Source organism: Trichechus manatus, unplaced genomic scaffold, assembly GCF_000243295.1.
Source record: "Trichechus manatus latirostris isolate Lorelei unplaced genomic scaffold, TriManLat1.0 scaffold00055, whole genome shotgun sequence".
NCBI classification, from domain to species: domain Eukaryota; kingdom Metazoa; phylum Chordata; class Mammalia; order Sirenia; family Trichechidae; genus Trichechus; species Trichechus manatus.
The window spans coordinates 10,540,900-10,559,650 of NW_004443991.1; the positions used below are offsets into that span (position 1 = coordinate 10,540,900).

General features: G+C 39.9%; 1 protein-coding gene across 10 annotated transcripts in view; it reads left to right on the forward strand.

Moving 5' to 3' along the window:
• Window positions 1-18,751, forward strand: part of BBX (BBX high mobility group box domain containing) — a 348,585-nt gene that overhangs the window by 102,663 nt on the left and 227,171 nt on the right. Inside the window, exon 1 of one of the 10 annotated variants that reach the window (XM_023732887.1) lies at window positions 15,888-15,916. The exons of the other annotated variants lie outside the window; for them this stretch is intronic. The gene's annotated coding sequence lies outside the window, so the exon portion shown is untranslated. Of the gene's footprint in view, window positions 1-15,887; window positions 15,917-18,751 lie in introns of those variants that run through there. 10 annotated transcript variants of the gene reach the window in all.

Below are 18,751 nucleotides of genomic sequence, written 5' to 3' on the forward strand. Positions count from 1 at the left end.
TTTTTTTTGGTGAAAACACACATAGCCAAAGATACGCCATTTCAAAAATTTTTTTTACATACACATTTAAGTGACACTGACTACGCTCTTCTAATTATGCTGTTATTCTCACTTAAGATGAAGGCTTACAGGACAAAATAGTCTCCTATTTAACAGTTACTACAAATGTTGCCCTATGACAATGGTAGACAATCTCACAACACATCAACAATATCCTTACTCTACTTTGTGTTCCCTATCATAAGTGTTTGATTTTTACGAGCTCCCATTTATCTAGTCTCTGTTCTGGTGCTTGTGCATTGTTACTTATGGTTCATATTCTTTTTATGACATGTATTAGGGCTCCTAGCATTGTCCCTATTTTTTCTTCCATGATCTTTATTGTTTTTGATTTTATATTTAAGTCTTTGATCCATTTTGAGTTATTTTTTGTGCATGGTGTGAGGTATGGACCTTGTTTCAGTTTTCTGCAGATGGATATCCAGTTATGCCAGCACCATTTGTTAAAGAGACTGTCCTTTTCCCCAGTGGATGGACTTTGGGCCTTTGTTAAATATCAGCTGCTCAAAGGTGGATGAACTTATGCCTGGATTCTCAGTTTTGTTCCATTGGTCTATGTATCTGTTGTTATACCGGTACTAGGATGTTTTGACTACCGTGGTGGTATAATAGGTCCTAAAATCAGGTAGTGTAAGGCCTCCCACTTTGTTCTTCTTCTTGAGTAATGCTTTACTTATTTGATATGAAGTTGGTGATTCTTATCGCCATCTCATTAAAAAATGCCATTGGAATTTGGATCGGGAATGCATTGTATCTGTAGAATGCTTTGGGTAGAATTGACATTTTCACAATGTTCAGTCTGCCTATCCATGAGCAAGGTATGTTTTTTCATTTATGGAGGTCTCTTGGTTTCTTGTAGTAGTGTCTTGTAGTTTTCATTGTACAGATCTTTTATGTCTCTGGTTAGATTTATTTCTAAGTATTTTATCTTCTTGGTGGCTATTGTAAATGGTATTGATTTGATGATTTCCTCTCTGAGGTTCTCTTTGTTGGTGTAAAGGAATCCAACTGATTTGTGTATGTTTATCTTGTATCCTGAAACTTTGCTGAAATCTTCTGTTAGTTCCAGTAGTTTTCGTGTTGATTCTCTGGGGTTTTCTGTGTATAAGATCGTATCATCTGCAAATAGAGATACTTTGACTTCTTCCCTACCAATTTGGATGCCTTTTATTTCTTTTTCTAGCCTAATTGCCCTGGCTAGTACCTCCAGCACAGTGTTGAATAAGAGTGGTGATAATGGGCATCCTTGTCTGGTTCCCATTCTCAAGGGGAATGCTTTCAAAGTTTCTCCATTTAGGATGATGTTGGCTGTTGACTTTTGTATAAAATGCCCTTAATTATGTTGAGGAATTTCCCTTCTATTCCTATTTTGTTGAGAGTTTTTTCATGAATGGGTGTTGGACTTTGCCAAATGCCTTTTCTGCATCAATTGATAAGATCATGTGGTTCTTGTCTTTTGTTTTAATTATTTGATGGATTACATTAATTGTTTTTCTAATGTTGAACTATCCCTGCATAGTGATATAAGTCCCACTTGATCATGGTGAATTATTTTTTTGGTATGTTGCTGAATTCTGTTGGCTAGAATTTTGTTGAGGAGTTTTGCGTCAACATTCATAAGGGATATTGGTCTGTAATTTTCTTTTTTGTGGTGTCTTTACCTGGTTTTGGTATCAGGGTTGTGCAGGCTTCATAGAATGAGTTTGGGAGTATTCCATCCTTTTCTATGCTGTGAAATATCTTTAGTAATAGTGGTGTTTACTTTCTCTGAAAGTTTGGTAGAATTCTCCATTCAAGCCATCTGGGTCAGGACTTTTTTTTGTTGGGAGTTTTTTAGTTACCTTTTCAATCTCTTCTTTTGTTATGCGTTTATTTACTTGTTCTATCTCTTTTGTGCTAGTTTAGGTAGGTAATGAGTTTCTAGAAATTTGTCCATTTCCTCTAGGTTTTCAAATTTGTTAGAGTACAGTTTTTCAACGTATTCTGTTATGATTCTTTTAATTTCAGTTGAGTCCATCGTGATATTACCGATCTCATTTCTTATATGGGTTATCTGCTTCCTCACCTGTTTTTGTTTTGTCAGTTTGGCCAATGGTTTATCAATTTTGTTGTTCTTTTCAAAGAACCATCTTTTGATCTTGTTAACTCTTTCAATTGTTTTTCTGTTCTCTATTTCATTTAATTCTGCTCTACTTCTTATTATTTCCTTTTTTCTGGCAACTGAGGGCTTCTTTTGTTGCTCTCTTGCTACTTTTTCCAGTTGTAAGGTTAATGTTTTGATAATGGCCCTTTTCTGTTTTTGGATGTGTGCGTTTATTGCTATCAACTGACCTCTGAGCACTGCTTTTGCTGTGTCCCAAAGGTTCTTGTGGGATGTGTTTTCATTCTTGTTTGAGCCTATGAATTTCTTTATTCCTTCCTTAATTTCTTTTATAACCCAGTAGTTTTTGAGCAAGGTGTTGTTCAGTTTCCATGTGTTTGAGTTTTTTCCCTTGGTTTTTGTTTTGTTGATTTCTACTTTTATGGCTTTATGGTCTGAAAAGATTCTTCCGAGTTTATTAAGGCTGCTTTATGGCCTAATATGTGGTCTATTCTGGAGAATATTCCATGTGCATTGGAAGGGAAATACTTGGCTGTTGTTGGGTGGAGTGTTTGGTATAGGTCTTTTAAATCAAGTTGGTTGATGGTAGCATTTAGGTCTTCCGTGTCTTTGTTGAGCTTTTTTCTGGATGTTCTGTCCATCACCAAAAGTGGTGTGTTGAAGTCTCCTACTACTATTGTGGAGCTATGTATCTCTCTTCAGTGCTGTCAGAGTTTGTTTTATGTATTTTGGAGGCCTGTTGTTGGGTGCATAAATATTTATTGTAGTTATGTTCTCCCAGAATATTGACCCTTTAATCATTATATAGTGTCCTTCCTTATCCTTTGTGGTGGATTTTACTTTAAAGTCTGTTTTGTCAGAGATTAGTATTGCCACTCCTGCTCTTTTTTGAGTGTTGTTTGCTTGATATATTTTTTTCCATCCTTTGAGTTTTTGTTCATTTGTGTTGTATAAGGTGTTTCTCTTGTAGGCAGTGTATAGACAGATCGTGTTTTTTTATCCAGTCTGTCAGTTTGTGTCTCTTCATTGGTGCATTTAGTCCATTTACATTCAGCGTAATGATTGATAGGTATGAGTTTAGTGCCATCGTTTTGATGTCTTTTTTGTGTGTTTTATTCACAGTTTCTTTGTTCCACTTAGTTTTCTGTCGTGAGTCGTTTTATTTTCTTTTCATCTTTTTCATTGTTGTTGATTTTGTGTTTGCTGAGTGTTTATATTTTTCTAGTTTTTTAATTTGATGTGTAGGATTGTTAGTTTCCTTTGTGGTTACCTTAATATTTACACTTTCTTTTTTATGTTTATACCAGTCTTTCATTTCTCTATATTGCCTTGACTTCCTCTCCATATGAAAAATCCATGTGTACATTTTTTAGTCCCTCTTTTTTTAGTGTTGTCATCTTTTACATATTGACATCTGTTTCCCTGGTTTCAGTATTTTAGCTTTAATTTACTTTTGTGACTTCTGTATCTGTGTTGATATCTGGTTGCTCTGTCTTGTATTCTACTCTTGAGTTGTTATCTGATGTTACTGATTTTCTAACTAGAGGATTCCCTTTAGTATTTCTTGTGATTTTGGTTTGGTTTTTGCAAATTCCCGAAGCTTCTGTTTGTGTAGAAATGCCCTAATTTCACCATCATATTTGAGAGACAGTTTTGCTGGATATATAATTCTTGGCTGGCAGTTTTTTTCCTTCAAGGCTTTATATATGTCATCCCATTGCCTTCTTGCCTGCATGGGTTCTGCTGAGTAGTCGAGCTTATTCTTATTGACTCTCCTTTGTAGATAACTTTTCGTTTATCCCTAGCCGCTCTTAAAATTCTCTCTTTATCTTTGGTTTTGGCAAGTTTGACTTTCTTTTGGGATCCACCTTATGTGGGGTTGAATGAGCATCTTTGATGGATATCTTGTCATCTTTTACAATATCAGGGAAGTTTTCTGCCAACAAATCTTCAACAGTTCTCTCTGTATTTTCTGTTATCCTCCCATTCTGTTACTCCAGTCACTTGTAAGTTATTTCCGTTGATAGAGTCCCACATAATTCTTAGGGTTTTTTCATCTTTTTAAATCCTTTTCTCTGATTTTTCCCCAAATAAGTTGGTGTCAAGTGCTTTATCTTCAGTCTCACTAATTCTGACTTCCGTTGCCTCAGTTCTGCTCCTATGACTTTCTGTTGAGTTGTCTAATTCTGAAATTTTATTGTTAATCTTCTGCATTTCTGATTGCTGTCTCTCTGTGGATTCTTGCAGTGTGTTAAATTTGTCATTATGCTCTTCTCTAATCTTTTTAATTTCCTCTTTTGCATGGTGTGCTTTTTGCTTAATTTCCTGAAGAGTTCTGTATATTAATCTTTTGTATTCTGCCTCCGGTAATTCCAAGAAATTTTCCTCCTCTGGAAAATTTCTAGATTCTTTATTTTGGGAGCTTGCTGAAGCCATCATGGATTGCCTCTTTATGTGATGTGATATTGACTCTTGTCTCCGAGACATGAATAAGTTATCATTTTTGTTTATTTCATGTTTGCTTACTGTGTCCTAGCTTCTTTTTTTGGTATGCCCAAATTGGCTGTTCGTGTGAGGTACTTTGATTATTGGCACCTTTGAAGCTGTTGTGTCCTTTGCCAGGTGGTTAGATCTGTTACTAGGTATGTGAGCTCAGGAGTCTGCCCACTCCTCCTGTATGGATTTGGCCCAGGTGTCAAGGCATTTAGGCACCAAGTGTGTGGTGTAGGCTCTGACTTACAGTCCTAGACAGGCATGGGTGATTGGTGTAGGCACAGGCATCTGGCTGCAGCAGGGGGACACACTCTGAGGAAGGCAAGGGGCTGACATCTGCCCAAGTATCCAGGAGGAAGGCGTGTCCATGTTTTCTAGAGCATGTAGGTGGGTGGGTTTTGCAGCCAGTCTGTGAGCACCTAATGCTGTTGGTTGTAAGGACTCGGGGGCACCTCTTATTCATGTGCCCCTCCCACAAGTGGGTAGATGGCGTGGGTGGAGCCACCAGTCCTCAGGCTGCTGATGTGGGTAGGTGAAGACCCTGCTTAATGGGCAGAGCAGTGTCAAATGTCAAGAACCTGCCACTTCACAGCTGAAACAGTTGTAGTTAGAGTTCTGGTGTATACCCTCTTGTACTGCGATAGTGAGGGCTTACGCTGTTGAGATGGGCCCACAGAAGTCTATGCAGGGGGAAAGGCACTCAAAGTCCGTGGATCCCTTATGCCTGTGCCTAGGCAAAGAACTGTGCCTAACCTGGGTTCCTGGCTTAGGGGAGCTGACAGTGTTTTTTTTCCCCTGAGGGTTAATTTGTTCACTCTCCATGGCCAGAATGGCTCCGGGTGGGTGACGGATCCTTCTTCTGGCCCAGGGAACTCGGCAGTTGCTGATGTCGGTCCAGGACCCAGAGTGGAGCAGTGAGTGGGTAGGTAAATGGGAGAGAAGTTTTTTCCTAAGGGGTCGTTTTTGATCTGTGTGGTAGGCTGTACCCAATTACTTATCCTTTAATGAGGGTTGCTTCTCACTGGTTCTGGATGGCTGTGTAGACTCTCCGGTGCTGGGTTTCTCATGGTGTGGAAAATGCGCCTCCCTGAGCACGGCTGCTTGCCTGCCTCACCGTTCACCACGAGCTGCTCAGGCCTGAAGGGCTCAGATTCTCGCTAGGTCAAGTATGGCAACTCCTTGCTGCTTCTGAACTGTCTCTCCCTCCCCCTGCCACTCAGTCCAGTTCCTCAATTCTGCCTTTGATGTTTGGGGCTCCCAGAATGCCATATATAATCGAATCACTTGCGTTTGGGGTCTTTGTCGTAAGAGGGTCCACCGGAAGCAGCTGACTACTCCGCCATCTTGGCGCTGCCTCTGGGCTCCGTTTTTAATATTGCTTCCTGTCACCAGAAAAATGTATGAAGCCTGGTACATATGAGAATGGAAAAAGTGGTAGTTCAAATTTCGTTCTTTACCTGTTTCCCTACTACTTAAATACCTGCTTCGTGCATTCTGGCCATGTTTTATAGCTATGTTTAGTGGGACAGACAAGATGGAGTGTCTTTACTCTCTCTTCCTTAGAACTGTAATGCACTAATTTTGTTTTAATGTTGAAACAATTAATGGGAAGAACATGGGGGTAGATCCAGGTTTTGTGGGTTCTGAAGTCCATAAAATTTGGAGGCCCTCTTTAAGAAATGGAACACAAAATTATGAATACAAAATTAAGTGCAGTGTCTTAGAAGGGGCTTGTGTAATTAAAGGGCCCTGAACCTTAAGCTTTATAGGCTTTACCATAAATCCACCTATGGGAAAATATAAAACATAAGTAAATATTGGGCAATATACAGGATGTTTTTTAGTCATGTTTTTCGTTTAATGTTCATAGAATTTAAAATGCAAACTATTTTTATTCCCATTTTACATATTAGAAAAACAAATTTAGAATAGTTAAATCATGCTGATAGAGGTGGTAGAATTATGCTTTAAACTCAAATATACTGATTTAAAAATAGAGAGTCTTTCTACTACCCATATTGCTTTATGAAACAAATTATGGATTATGATATAGACTCTTGGTTAAAAGCGTAGGATTAGAAGCCATTACTTTACCATTGACTATCAGTGTGAGCTTAGGAAAAGTTTCTTAACCTTTCTGTAACTCCGTATGTCTGTAAAATGGGGATAGTGCTAGAACCTATCTCAGGATTGTTGTAGGATTAAATGAATAAAGATAAAGCATTTAGAATTGGGTCTGACATATAGTAAGTTCTTTTTAGCTACCATGTACAACTATGCATTTAGATAACTTAAAACTAACTTTATTGCTGTTTTCTCAGCCTCATTTCTTAAGCTACAAAGACAGGTTATGCATAAAGGAGATTTTCACTTACTTACGAATAACTTATAGTTGTATTACAAATTTGGAATATGTTTATTAGCTGAGACATGATCATTGGTAAAATGGAGTACATAATGTTGCAGTCAATAATACTTTTATTTGTAGTTTCTGTAGAGAATTAAAAATATTCAAGTTTAAGCGATGTTAATGTATTTAAAATCTAGATGAAACATGTTCTGTATGGATGATTGGAAAATCTGAAATACTAACATACAGGTTATACTTTCTGGGGAAATGGCCAAATAGTAACAAAGAGAGCTAGGATGAGTGACAAAAAATATTCTTTTTACCAGAGATATTTAGTCTTAAGCAGTCACAGGCTCTTTTATAAAATGAATACAATAGTAATATCAGTCTGTATTATCTCTTGAAGTGTAACAAATAACTAGGTTAAACCAATAAACATTTTGTTTTCTCACTGTTTCTGAGGGTCAGGAATTTGGGAGTAGCTTAGCTGATTCTAACTCCAAGTGTCTCATGAGGTTGCAGTCAGAATGTCAGCTTGAGCTTAAGTCATGTGACGCTTGACTGGGGCTGGAGAATCTCTTCCAAGGTGGCTCACTGACATGTCTGGCAAGATTGTGCCTGGCTGAAGCCTCATGAGATATCCTTGCCATGTGGACCTTTCCATAGGGCTGTTTGAGTCTTCTCATTGTATCGCGGCTGGTGGCATCCTCTAGAGCAAGCAATCCAAGAGAGACCTAGATGGAAGCCACGATGCCCTTTATGTCTACTAAGACCTATCCTCAGAATGCTTATTGTGTCATTTCCACAATATCCTATTGGTATTCAGTGTGGAAGATCAGGAGGTGGAAATCATTAGGGACCGTCTTGGAAGGTGGCTGCCACCCTATCATATATGTTTACTTTAACAATTAAATGAGATTATTCCAGTGAAAGTTCTGGAATCCAATGTAATACCTGTCTGATTAGTGTATTTTGTTTTGATGGTGCTAGACAGTAGAATTTGGTTTCTGGCTGTTTCCCAAATGCAGGATAAGGCTTTTGTGTCTGTATGGAAGAGATTAACACTAATAATTAAAGTCCTGAGATTGTTGTAATTGTTTGTTTAGAAGCTTGATTGGTTTTCATGTACCTATCAATGGTAATAGCGATTAGAATTTGAGGAGAAAATGTTGATAAATGCTGTAAGCAACAATTTTGACCCATAGTAAACTCACTGAATTTGATTACCATCTAATACATGATCGTTGAAGAAAAATAATGTGTTTCAAGATGGATACTTATTGTTTTAATTGACTATTATTTACTGTCTTCAAATTTTCTGTAAAAAGGTTTAATTTTTTTTTCTTTTAGAAAAAGACTGTATTTTACTATTGCTAGCAGTATAAGTATGGCTTATTTTGAAGAGGACACCTCTTAAATAATTTAAGAAATAATGTATAACAAGAATGTGCAATTGTTCTAATTTGTTGTGAAAAAGAAAGCATGAAGATATCTTTTTTAACAAGAGTTTTTCCTTAAGTGAATTGTTCTTTGGTATCTGAAAAAGTTGCCTTTTTTTTTTTTACTTATAATGCCTATCTTGATACTGAGTATATTTTAAATGAATTTTTTCTCATTATAGGAATAAACAATAGGGATACTGTAACACTGGGGAATGCCTATCATTTTGTAACATCTAGAGTCTGATTACATCTTTTTTTTTTAATAAGCAAAAATAACAGTTTTTTTCTTTAAAGATAGGGTATAAACTAGTCTATAAGGAAGTGGTACCCAGTGCAGTCAGTAGACTGTCACGACTTAAATCATGGTCATATATAAATATTTGGCTGGAGGGATCCATATTTTTTAAAATATTATATTAGAAATATAAATGATTAAAAAATTTTGAACATTGCAGAAAGATGTAAAGAACTACATGTTTTTGCATACATTTGCTAATGGGTAAAGATATTGAATTAAACAGTTGCTGATTATAAATGAAAATTGTGCTCACGTACATATAAAGTGTATTTAACAGGTGTTTGTTTCCTCTTTTTTCTTATATTGGAATGAAATAAAACATACCCAGTTTCTTCACAAAGAAAGCCATATCTCAGAGATAACTGTGAGTTTGGTTCCAGGCTACCGCAATAAAATGAGTAACGGTAATTTTGTTTTGGTTTCCTCAGGGCATATAAAAATTATGTTGGCACTATACTGTAGCCTATTAAGTGTGCAGTAGCTTTATGCCTAAAATACAGTATACATAGCTTACTTAAAAAATACTTTATTGCTAAAAAATGCTAACCATCATCTGAGCCGTCAGCAAGTCGTAATCTTTTTGCTGGTGGGAGGGTCTTGCCCTGATGTTGATGGCTGTTGACTGATCAGAGTGGTGGTTGCTGAAGGTTGGAGTGGCTGTGGCGATTCCTTAAAATAAGACAGCAGTGAAGTTTGCTACACTGATTTGATTCTTCCTTTCACGAAAGATTTCTCTGTAGCGTGTGATGCTGCTTGCTAGCATTTTACCCACAGTAGAACTTGTTTCAAAATTGGAGTCAAACCTCTCAAACCTTGCTGCTCCTTTATCAACTAAGTTTATGTGATGTTTTAAATCCTTTTGTTGTCACTTCAGTGGTGTTCACAGCATCTTCACCAGCAGTAGATTCCATCTCAAGAAACCTCTTTTTTTGCTTGTCCATAAGAAGCAGCTTCTCATCAGTTAAAATTTTATCATGAGATTGCAGCAATTCAGGCACATCTTCAGGCTCCACTTTTAATTCTAGTTCTCTTGCTGTTTCTACCACATCTGCAGTTACTTCCTCCACTGAAGTCTTCAACTCCTCAAAGTCATCCATGAGGGTTGGAACCAACTTCTTTCAAACACCTGTTAATGTTAACATTTTGATCTCCTCCCATGAATCACAAATGTTCTTAATGGCATCTAGAATAGTGAATCCTTTCCAGAAGGTTTTCAATTTACTTTGCCCAGATCCATCAGAGGAATCACTATCTATGGCAGCTATAGCCTTACAACATGTATTTCTTAAATGGTAAGACTTGAAAGATGAAATTACTCCTTGATGCATGCATGGCCTGCAGAATGGATATTGTGTTAGCAAGCATGGAAACAACATTAATCTCCTTGTACATTTCCAACAGAGCTCTTTGGGTGACCAAGTGCATTGTCAATGAGCAGTAATATTTTGGAAGATACCTTTTTTTTCCTGAGCAGTAGGTCTCATCAGTGGCCTTAAAATATTCAGTAAACCATGTTGTGTAAACAGATGCACTGTCACTTAGGCTTTGTTGTTCCATTAATAGAGCACAGGCAGAGTAGGTTTAGCATAATTCTTAAGGGCCCTAAGATTTTCCTAATGATAAATGAGCGTTGGCTTCAACTTAAAGTCACCAGCTGCATTAGTCCCTAACAAGAGAGTACACCTGTCCTTTGAAGTTTTGAAGTCAGGCATTAGCTTCTCTTCTCTAGCTGTGAAAGTCCTAGATGGCATCTTCTTCCAATATAAGGCTGTTTCGTCTGCATTAAAAATCTGTTGTTTAGTTTAGCCACCTTAATCAATTATCTTAGCTAGATCTTCTGGATAACTTTTCTGCAGCTTCTACATCGGCACTTGCTGCTTCACCTTGCACTTTCGTGTTATGGAGACGGCTTCTTTCCTTAAACCTCATGAACCAACTTCTGCTAGCTTCAAACTTTTCTTCTGCAGCCTGCTCATTTCTCTCAGATTTCATAGGATTGAATAGGATTAGGGCCTTGCTCTGGATTAGCTTTTGGTTTAAGGGAATGTTGTGACTGGCTTAATCTTCTATCCAGACCACTAAAACTTTCTCCATATCAGCAATAAAGGTGTTTTTCTTTCTTATCATTCATGTGTTCACTGGAGTAGCACTTTTAATTTCCTTCAAGAACTTTTCCTTTGCATTCACACCTTGGCTAACTGTACGGCTCAAGAGGCCTAGCTTTCAGTCTGTCTTGGCTTTCAACATCCTCCCTCAGTAAGCCTAATCATTTCTAGCTTTTGATTTAAAGTAAGAGACATTCAAGTCTTCCCTTCACTCGAACACTTATAGACCATTGAAGGGTTATTAATTGGTCTAGTTTCAATATGGTCATGTCTCAGGGAATAGGGAGGCCCGAGGAGAGGGAGAGAGACAGGGGAACAGCTGGTCGGTGGAGCAGTCAGAACACACACAACATTAATTGATAAGTCTTCTATTGGCATGGTTCATGGTGCCCCAAAACAATTACGGTAGCAACACTGAAGATCATGAATCACAGATCACCGTAACAGATATAATAATAATGAAAAAGTTTGAAATACTGTGAAAATTACCAAAATGTGACACAGAGACACAAAGTGAGCACACGCTTTTGGAAAAATGGCACCGATAGACTTGCTTCATGAAGGGTTGCCACAAACCTTCAATTTGTAAAAAACGCAGTGTCTGTGAAGCCCAGTAAAACGAAGCACGATAAAATGAAGTATGGCTGTGAAATATTTCACAACTCAGAAGTTAAAATGTAAAATTAGTCACTTGAAGCCTCTCAGTAAAGAAAGAGGTTGAGACAAATTATTTTTTTCTCATCTATTTCCTGTATACACTATTTTTATATGAGATAACTTCAGTTTTTAGGGTTTGTTAATGTATTTCTGAATCTAGTTTAACAGACTCAGTCGGGTGAGTGTTCTGATATAATTAATAAAATTCACAAAACATTAGGAGGCATTTTGAAATTGAAGCCAACAAAAGTAGATGCCACAAGTATAAAATAGTTGGCAATCACTGATAGTTGGCATCTTTTTATACTTAATATTGCATTTCGTCGGTCCAGGCATGTTGTTCATTTACAGTTTTGCTCTGGAAACTGGCCTTTAGAACTTGTTTTTCAGTATTAAAGTAAAATGAGAACTCGGAAGGGTGAGGGACTAGAAACTTGTATAACGTGTTAGTACCTGGGGAAAGCATCTTTCTGGACTATCTGAGTTTTTCTGTCTAGAAAAATTTTAAATATGAAACTGTACCAAAATAGCATTTTTACCTCCCTGGTCTTTCCTATGAGAAAAAAAGTGTTTTAATTTCTTTATAACTGTGAAGTGTTTACTTTTTAAATGTTTGATCTGAGCTCTGGGAAGCCTGCAGTTTCTGGGGTAGTTAAGCATTTTTTTTTTTTTTTTTTCCTCCTGATAAGATTTGGGTCTCTTTGTACAGAGTTTGCAGGGCCGAGGACATGTGTTTTGTCAGTTAAAGTTCTCAATAGCTATAACCCTTAACAACTCCTTTTCACAAAAAGAAGCTGAAATGCAAATTAATTGCTAATGAGGAGGAAACAAACCTAAACAAAGTAAAAACAACTTCTACACCTGTTCATTTGATAACTGTACAAGGTCTTTGAATATATAACCCCCAACTTATTTCTACATAAAAGGACCAACTGCTAATATGGGGACAAAGATTCCAGAGAATGGGGAGAGAATAGTAGTCCCTAATTTAGTTTAGTTATGTACATGACTTTGAGCAGCATTGTGGAATGATGTTACAAAAAAAAAAAAAAAAAAAAAACCACTTCATATAGATTGGACAGCCCCAGCAAGAGTATATTTTCCCTACAATGACCTGTCCCCTCTACCCCCCATTCTCACTGCTTATTAGTGTGATTAATATGTTAAAGACCATAATTAACTTTGAGGCATGGGATTCATTTTTTTTTTTTCTCTTTCTGTAAACACACTATTTAGTGGCTAATGTGTTCCATCACTTTAATAGTGACCATGGCATATTTCTGGGTACGGCCTACTGGGCACACAGAAATCTGCCACCCTCCTCCTGCAGTGGAGTCCCTGGGCGGTGCAAATGGTTCAGCGCTAGACTGCTAACTGAAAGGTTGGGGTTCAGACCCAGCCAGAGGCTCCTCAGAAGTAAGGCCTGGTGATCTGCTTTTGAAAGGTCACAACCCTGAAAACCCTTTGGAGCAGTTTTGCACACCTGAGGTCACCATGGTTGTGAATTGACTGAATGGCAACTAACAACAACAGCCTCCTGAAGCCACAGAATGTATCCTTAGTAGCTAGCTGTGTTGCAAAACATGTTTCTTACTGTAAAATGTGGGGAGGATATAGAGCATGGCTGACATGCACTCCGTATAGATTCTTATCCTTGCTGCCTTGTCAATGTAGAGACAGCTCTGCATTGCATGTATTGAGACTTTCTAACTTTTTTTTTTTTTTTTTAAATACAGACCCATTCATGCTTGTACCGTTAACTGGTGAGATGCATGGGAGGCTAGAGACACGGTGTTGCCATAAAAGAGAATAAGTCCAACTGGTCTAATTAGATATTACCTATGAACATTTTAACCCCCCGCTTTAATCATCTGGGGTCCTGGTGGCGCAGTGATTAAGTGTTTGGCTGCTAACCAAAATGTCGGCAGTTCAAATCCACCAGCCGATCCTGGGAAACCCTATGGGAGCAGTTCTACTCTGTCCTATAGAGTCACTGTGACCAGCATTGACTCAACAGCAATGAGTTTAGTTTGGTTTTTTTGGTTAATCATCTGAGCTCATCAGCTACAAGCACTATCAGTTTTTAAAGCTTAATTTGTATCACTTCAGTTGTTGCATATCCATACTGGCGCTTAGCTTATCTGTACCTTTGAATCACCTGGGAGAGCCTTTAGAACTGGTTGCCTTCAACCAACCCCTAGCTTCTGATTTAATTGGTTTAGGTTAGGGTCTAGATATGTTCAGTTTTTAAAAGTGTCTCAAGTGATTGTGTTTTGTAATGGGTGTAGAAAGTGACTAATTCAGAAGAAAACAGCAGTGTATATACTTTTTGAGGTCTCCACAAGTTCTAATTAATTGAACAAATGTCTCAGAGTAAAGTAAATGCAGCTACTCTTTGCCTTTGAGTATATTCTCCTCCTCTTGGGGTGGGGGGCATCTGGCATTATTATGATTGCTGATGCTGCCTAAATTATTTTGAACTGAACTACTTACTTTTCATGGTGTAGAGTGGGGAAAGTGATGTTAGATTTTTAGATAGGCTTTACCCCATCCTGATGAGTTTGCTGTGTCTATTGCCTTCCAAAGCAGTCAGTTTATCTTTCACTTTTAAACTAATTCTAACAGAAAATAGGCTATAATTGGCCTAAACCAAAAAACCCCATGAGTTTCAGAGTAGAACTGCACTGTATAGGGTTTTCAATAGCTGTGACTTTTTGGAAGTGGATCACCAGGCCTTTCTTCCTAGGTACCTCTGGATGGATTGGAACTACTAACCTTTTAGTTAATAGTCAAGCACTTAACTGTTTGCACCAACTAGCAACACGTATAATCTGGCTAAGGGAGGGAACATAATTCAGCGAGTGAAATTTACTTTGGGAATGTCGTGGATTGAATTGTGTCCCCCCAAAATATGTGTCAACTTGGTTAGGCCATGATTCCCAGTATTGTGTGGTTATCCTCCATTTTGTGATTGATGTAATTTTCGTATGTGTTGTAAATTCTAATCACTACCTGTGGTTAATGAGGCAAGGCTGGGTTATGTTAAGGATTAGGGTGGGATGTAACACCCTTACCCAGGTCACATCCCTGAGCTAGTGTAAAGGGAGTTTCCCTGGGATGTGACCTACATCACCTTTTATCTTCCAAGAGATAAAGGGAAGGAGAAGTGAGGGGGGTGGGGGGGCTCATACCACTAAGAAAGCAATGCCAGGAGCAGAGCACATCCTTTGGACCCGAGGTTCCTGTGCTGAGGTGCTCCTAGTCCAGGTGAAGATTGATGACAGGACCTTCCTCCAGAGCTGACACAGAGAGAAAGCCTTCCCCCTGGAGCTGGCGCCTTGAATTCAAACTTCTAGCCTACTAGACTGTGAGAGAATACATTTCTCTTTGTTACAGCCATCTACTTGTGGTATTTCTGTTACAGCGGCACTAGATAACTAAGAGAGAATTTAGTACTGGAGGTGGGGTGCTGCTGTAAGAGATACTTAAAATATGGACACGGTTTTGAAACTGTGAATGGATAGAGGACCGGAAGCAGCAGAGAAAGGGCAGCAGCAAAACCAGGAGACTAGTGCAAGTAGGCACTGGAGCCGACCCATGGAGGAAAAGAGCTGAGTGCCTTTTCACAGGAGGCTTCCTGGCGGAGTGGAGTGCCTCTGGGTGCTTATTGGTGGAGCTAGGCTTGCCGACCCATGGAGCAATAGAGCTGAGTGTCTTTTCGCCGGAGGCTTCCTGGTGGAGGGAGGTGCATCTAGGCACTTATGGGTGGAGCTAAAGAGCTTTGGAACACTTGCCCCAGCAGGGCAGACATGGGCAGTGAGGCCCAAAGGGCCAAAAGGCCAAGAAACTCAGGAAGCAGAAGCTCAGGAGACAAGAATACAGGAAGCCAAGCTGCCTCAGTCTCAAAGGGTATGGCCACAACCTTTGGGGTTTCAAAGTGGGAACCACAGCTTCTGGAGTTTCTAAGGCTGGAGTTGCCACTCAGATGAACTAGGAGAATGGGGCTGCCTAAAGCTGAGGGAGCAGAGTTGCCATTCTAATGAGCCTGGAAGATGGAGCTGAAGCCCAGGGCCGAGGAGCCCCCACCCGGAATCTTGAGAGTGTGGCCAGAGAGTGTGGCCAACACTCAGAGTCTGGAGGGTAGGGCCATTGTGTAAATGGTCTCAGAGAACAGAGGATTATTTTCAAGCCTTGAAGGCTAATGTAATATGTTCTGCTGACTTGCTTGGTGGCTGTTATCCCTTCTTTTCCCCTGGTTTCTCCCATTTGTAATGGAAATGTCTAGCTTGTGCCTGTTCCACCATTGTACTTTGAAAGCAGATAACTTGTATTCTAGGTTTCACAGATGAAGAGGAATTTTTGGATTTTGTACTTGGAGTCGATTGAAGACTTTTGCTGTGATATGATGAGGTAATATGTTTTGCATGTGACAAGGACATGAGTTTTTGGGGGCCAAAGGGTAGAATGCCATGGATTGAATTATGTCCCCCCAAAATATGTGTGAACTTGAGTAGGCCATGATTCCCAGTATTGTGTGATTGTCCTCCATTTTGTGATTGATGCAATTTTCCTATGTGTTGTAAATCCTAATCTCTGCCTGTCATTAATGAGGCAAGATTAGGTTATATTAAAGAGGATTAAGGTGGGATGTAACACCCTTACTCAGGTTACATCCCTGATCCAATGTAAAGGGAGTTTCCTTGGGGTGTGGCCTACATCACCTTTTATCTTACAGGAGATAAAAGGAAAGGGAAGCGAGCAGAGAGTTGGGGAACCTCATACCACCGAGAAAACAACGCCAGGAGCAGAGTGCGTCCTTTGGACACAGGGTTCCTGTGCTGAGAAGCTTCTAGTCCAGGGGAAGATTGATGAGAAGGACCTTCCTCCAGGGCTGAGAGAGAGAGAAAGCCTTCCCCTGGAGCTGACACCCTGAATTTGAACTTCTAGCCTGCTAGACTGTGAGAGAATAAACTGTTGAAGCCATCCACTTGTGGTATTTCTGTTACAGCAACACTAGATAACCAAGACAGAATTTGGTACCCGGAGTGGTGTGCTGCTCTAACGGATACCTAAAATATGAAAGCAGTTTTGAAACTGAATGGATAGAGGACTCAGAAGGAAGTGAGGAGAGCTGCTGCAGTAGAGACAGCACAGATGGTGAGAAGAGGCAGAGAACTGGCAGTGGCAGAGAACTGGCAGGGGCAGAACTAGGAGACCAGGGGGAGATAGTGCTGGAGCCAACCCATGGAGCGAGAGAGCTGAGTGCCTTTGTGCAGGAGGCTTCCTAGCAGAGTGGGGTGCCTCCAGGCACCCATCGGTGGAGCTAGGCTTGCTGACCCACGGAACAAGAGAACTGAGTGCCTTTTGGCCAGAGTTTACTGGTGGAATGGGGTGCCTCCAGGCTCTTATGAATGGAGCTAAGGACCTTTGGAACACTTGCCACAGCAGGACAGATGTGGACAGTGAGGCCAGAGAGGCCAAGGAACCAGAAAGCAGAAGCTGAAGAGACAAGGAACACAAGAAGCCGAGCTGCCTCACTCTCAAAGGGTATGGCCATGACCTCTGGGGTTTCAAAAGGTGGAGCCACGGCCTTTGGAGTTTCTGAGGGTGGAGTTGCTACTCACATGGACTAGGAGAATGGGGCGCCTAAAGGCGAGGGAGTAGAGTTGCCGTCCCAGTGGTCCTGGAAGGCGGAGCTGAAGCCCAGGGCTGAGGGGCTTCCACTTAGAACCCAGAGAGCGTGGCCAATACCTAGAGTCTGGAGGGCAGGGCTAGTGTGTGACTGGTCTCAGAGAACAGAGGATTATTTTCAAAGCCTTGAAGGCTAATGTGGTGTGTTTTGCTAACTTGCTTGGTGCCTGTTATGCCTTCTATCCCTCCCGTTTCTCCCGTTTATAATGAAAATGTCTACCTTGCACCATTATACTTTGGAAGCAGATAACGTGTATTCTAGCTTTCACAGATGGGGAAGAATTTTTGGATTTTGGACTTGGAGTTGATTTAAGACTTTTGCTATGATATGATGGGGTAAATGTGTTTTACATGTGGCAAGGACATGAATTTTTGGGAGCCAAAGGGTGGAATGTCATGGATTGAATTGTGTCCCCCCAAAATATGTGTCAACGTGGTTAGGCCATGATTTCCCGTATTGTGTGGTTGTCCTCTATTTTGTGATTGATGTGTGGGATTATAAACCTATGGAAAAAGCCGTGGAGGAACAATATATGCTATAGTCATGTGTCCTGCAGCTAGAGGGAACTTCCGAATCAGCATGCCTTGATAACAGGTCACACCAACTCTTAGAAATAATCAACAAGACAGTCATGGGCAAGGGTGATAGTCTGTCATGTTTGTTGCCTAACTCTTCTCACCATTATGAAGAAACTGTCAGAAGGCAGGCTGTAAGAGTTCCCCAGATTTCAGTCCTTGAGCCCTGTCTTGGTCACCTACTACTGCTATAACAGAAATACCACAAGTGGATGGCTTTAACAAAGAGAAGTCTGTTCTCTCACAGTCCAGTAGGCTGCAAGTCCAAATTCAGGGTGTTAGCTCCAGGGGAACGCTTTCTCCGTCGGCTCTGGAGGAAGGTCTGTGTCATCAATCTTCCCTTGGTCTGGGAGCACCTCAGCACAGGAATCTCAGGTCCAGAGGACACACTCTGCTCCCAGCACTGCTTTCTTGGTGGTACGAGGTCCCTATGTCTCTCTGATCGCTTCTCTCTTTTATATCTCTTAACATACTGTTTAATCTTGTAGACTTAACTGCCGCTAATCCATCTTATTACATCACAGTGCTAGCATTTACAACACTTAGGGAAATTACATCAGATGATAAAACAGTAGACAATCATACAATATTGAGAATCATGACATAGCCAAGTTGACAGATATTTTTGTGGAAAACAATTCAATCCATGACATTCCACCCTTTGGCCCCCAAAATTCATGTCCTTGCAACATGCAAAACATACTCATCCCATCATATCATAGCAAAAGTCTTAACTCCAAGTCTAAAATCCAAAAATTTCTCTTCATTTGTGAAATCTAGACTACAAGTTATCTGCTTCCAAAGATACAATGATGGAACAGGCACAAGTTAGACATTTCGATTACAAATGGGAGAAGCTGGAGGAAAAGAAGGGATAACAGGCACCAAGCAAGTCAGCACAATACATTAAATTAGCCCTCAAGGCTCTGAAAGTAATCCTCTGTCCTCAGAGACAATTTACACGATGGCCCTGCCCTC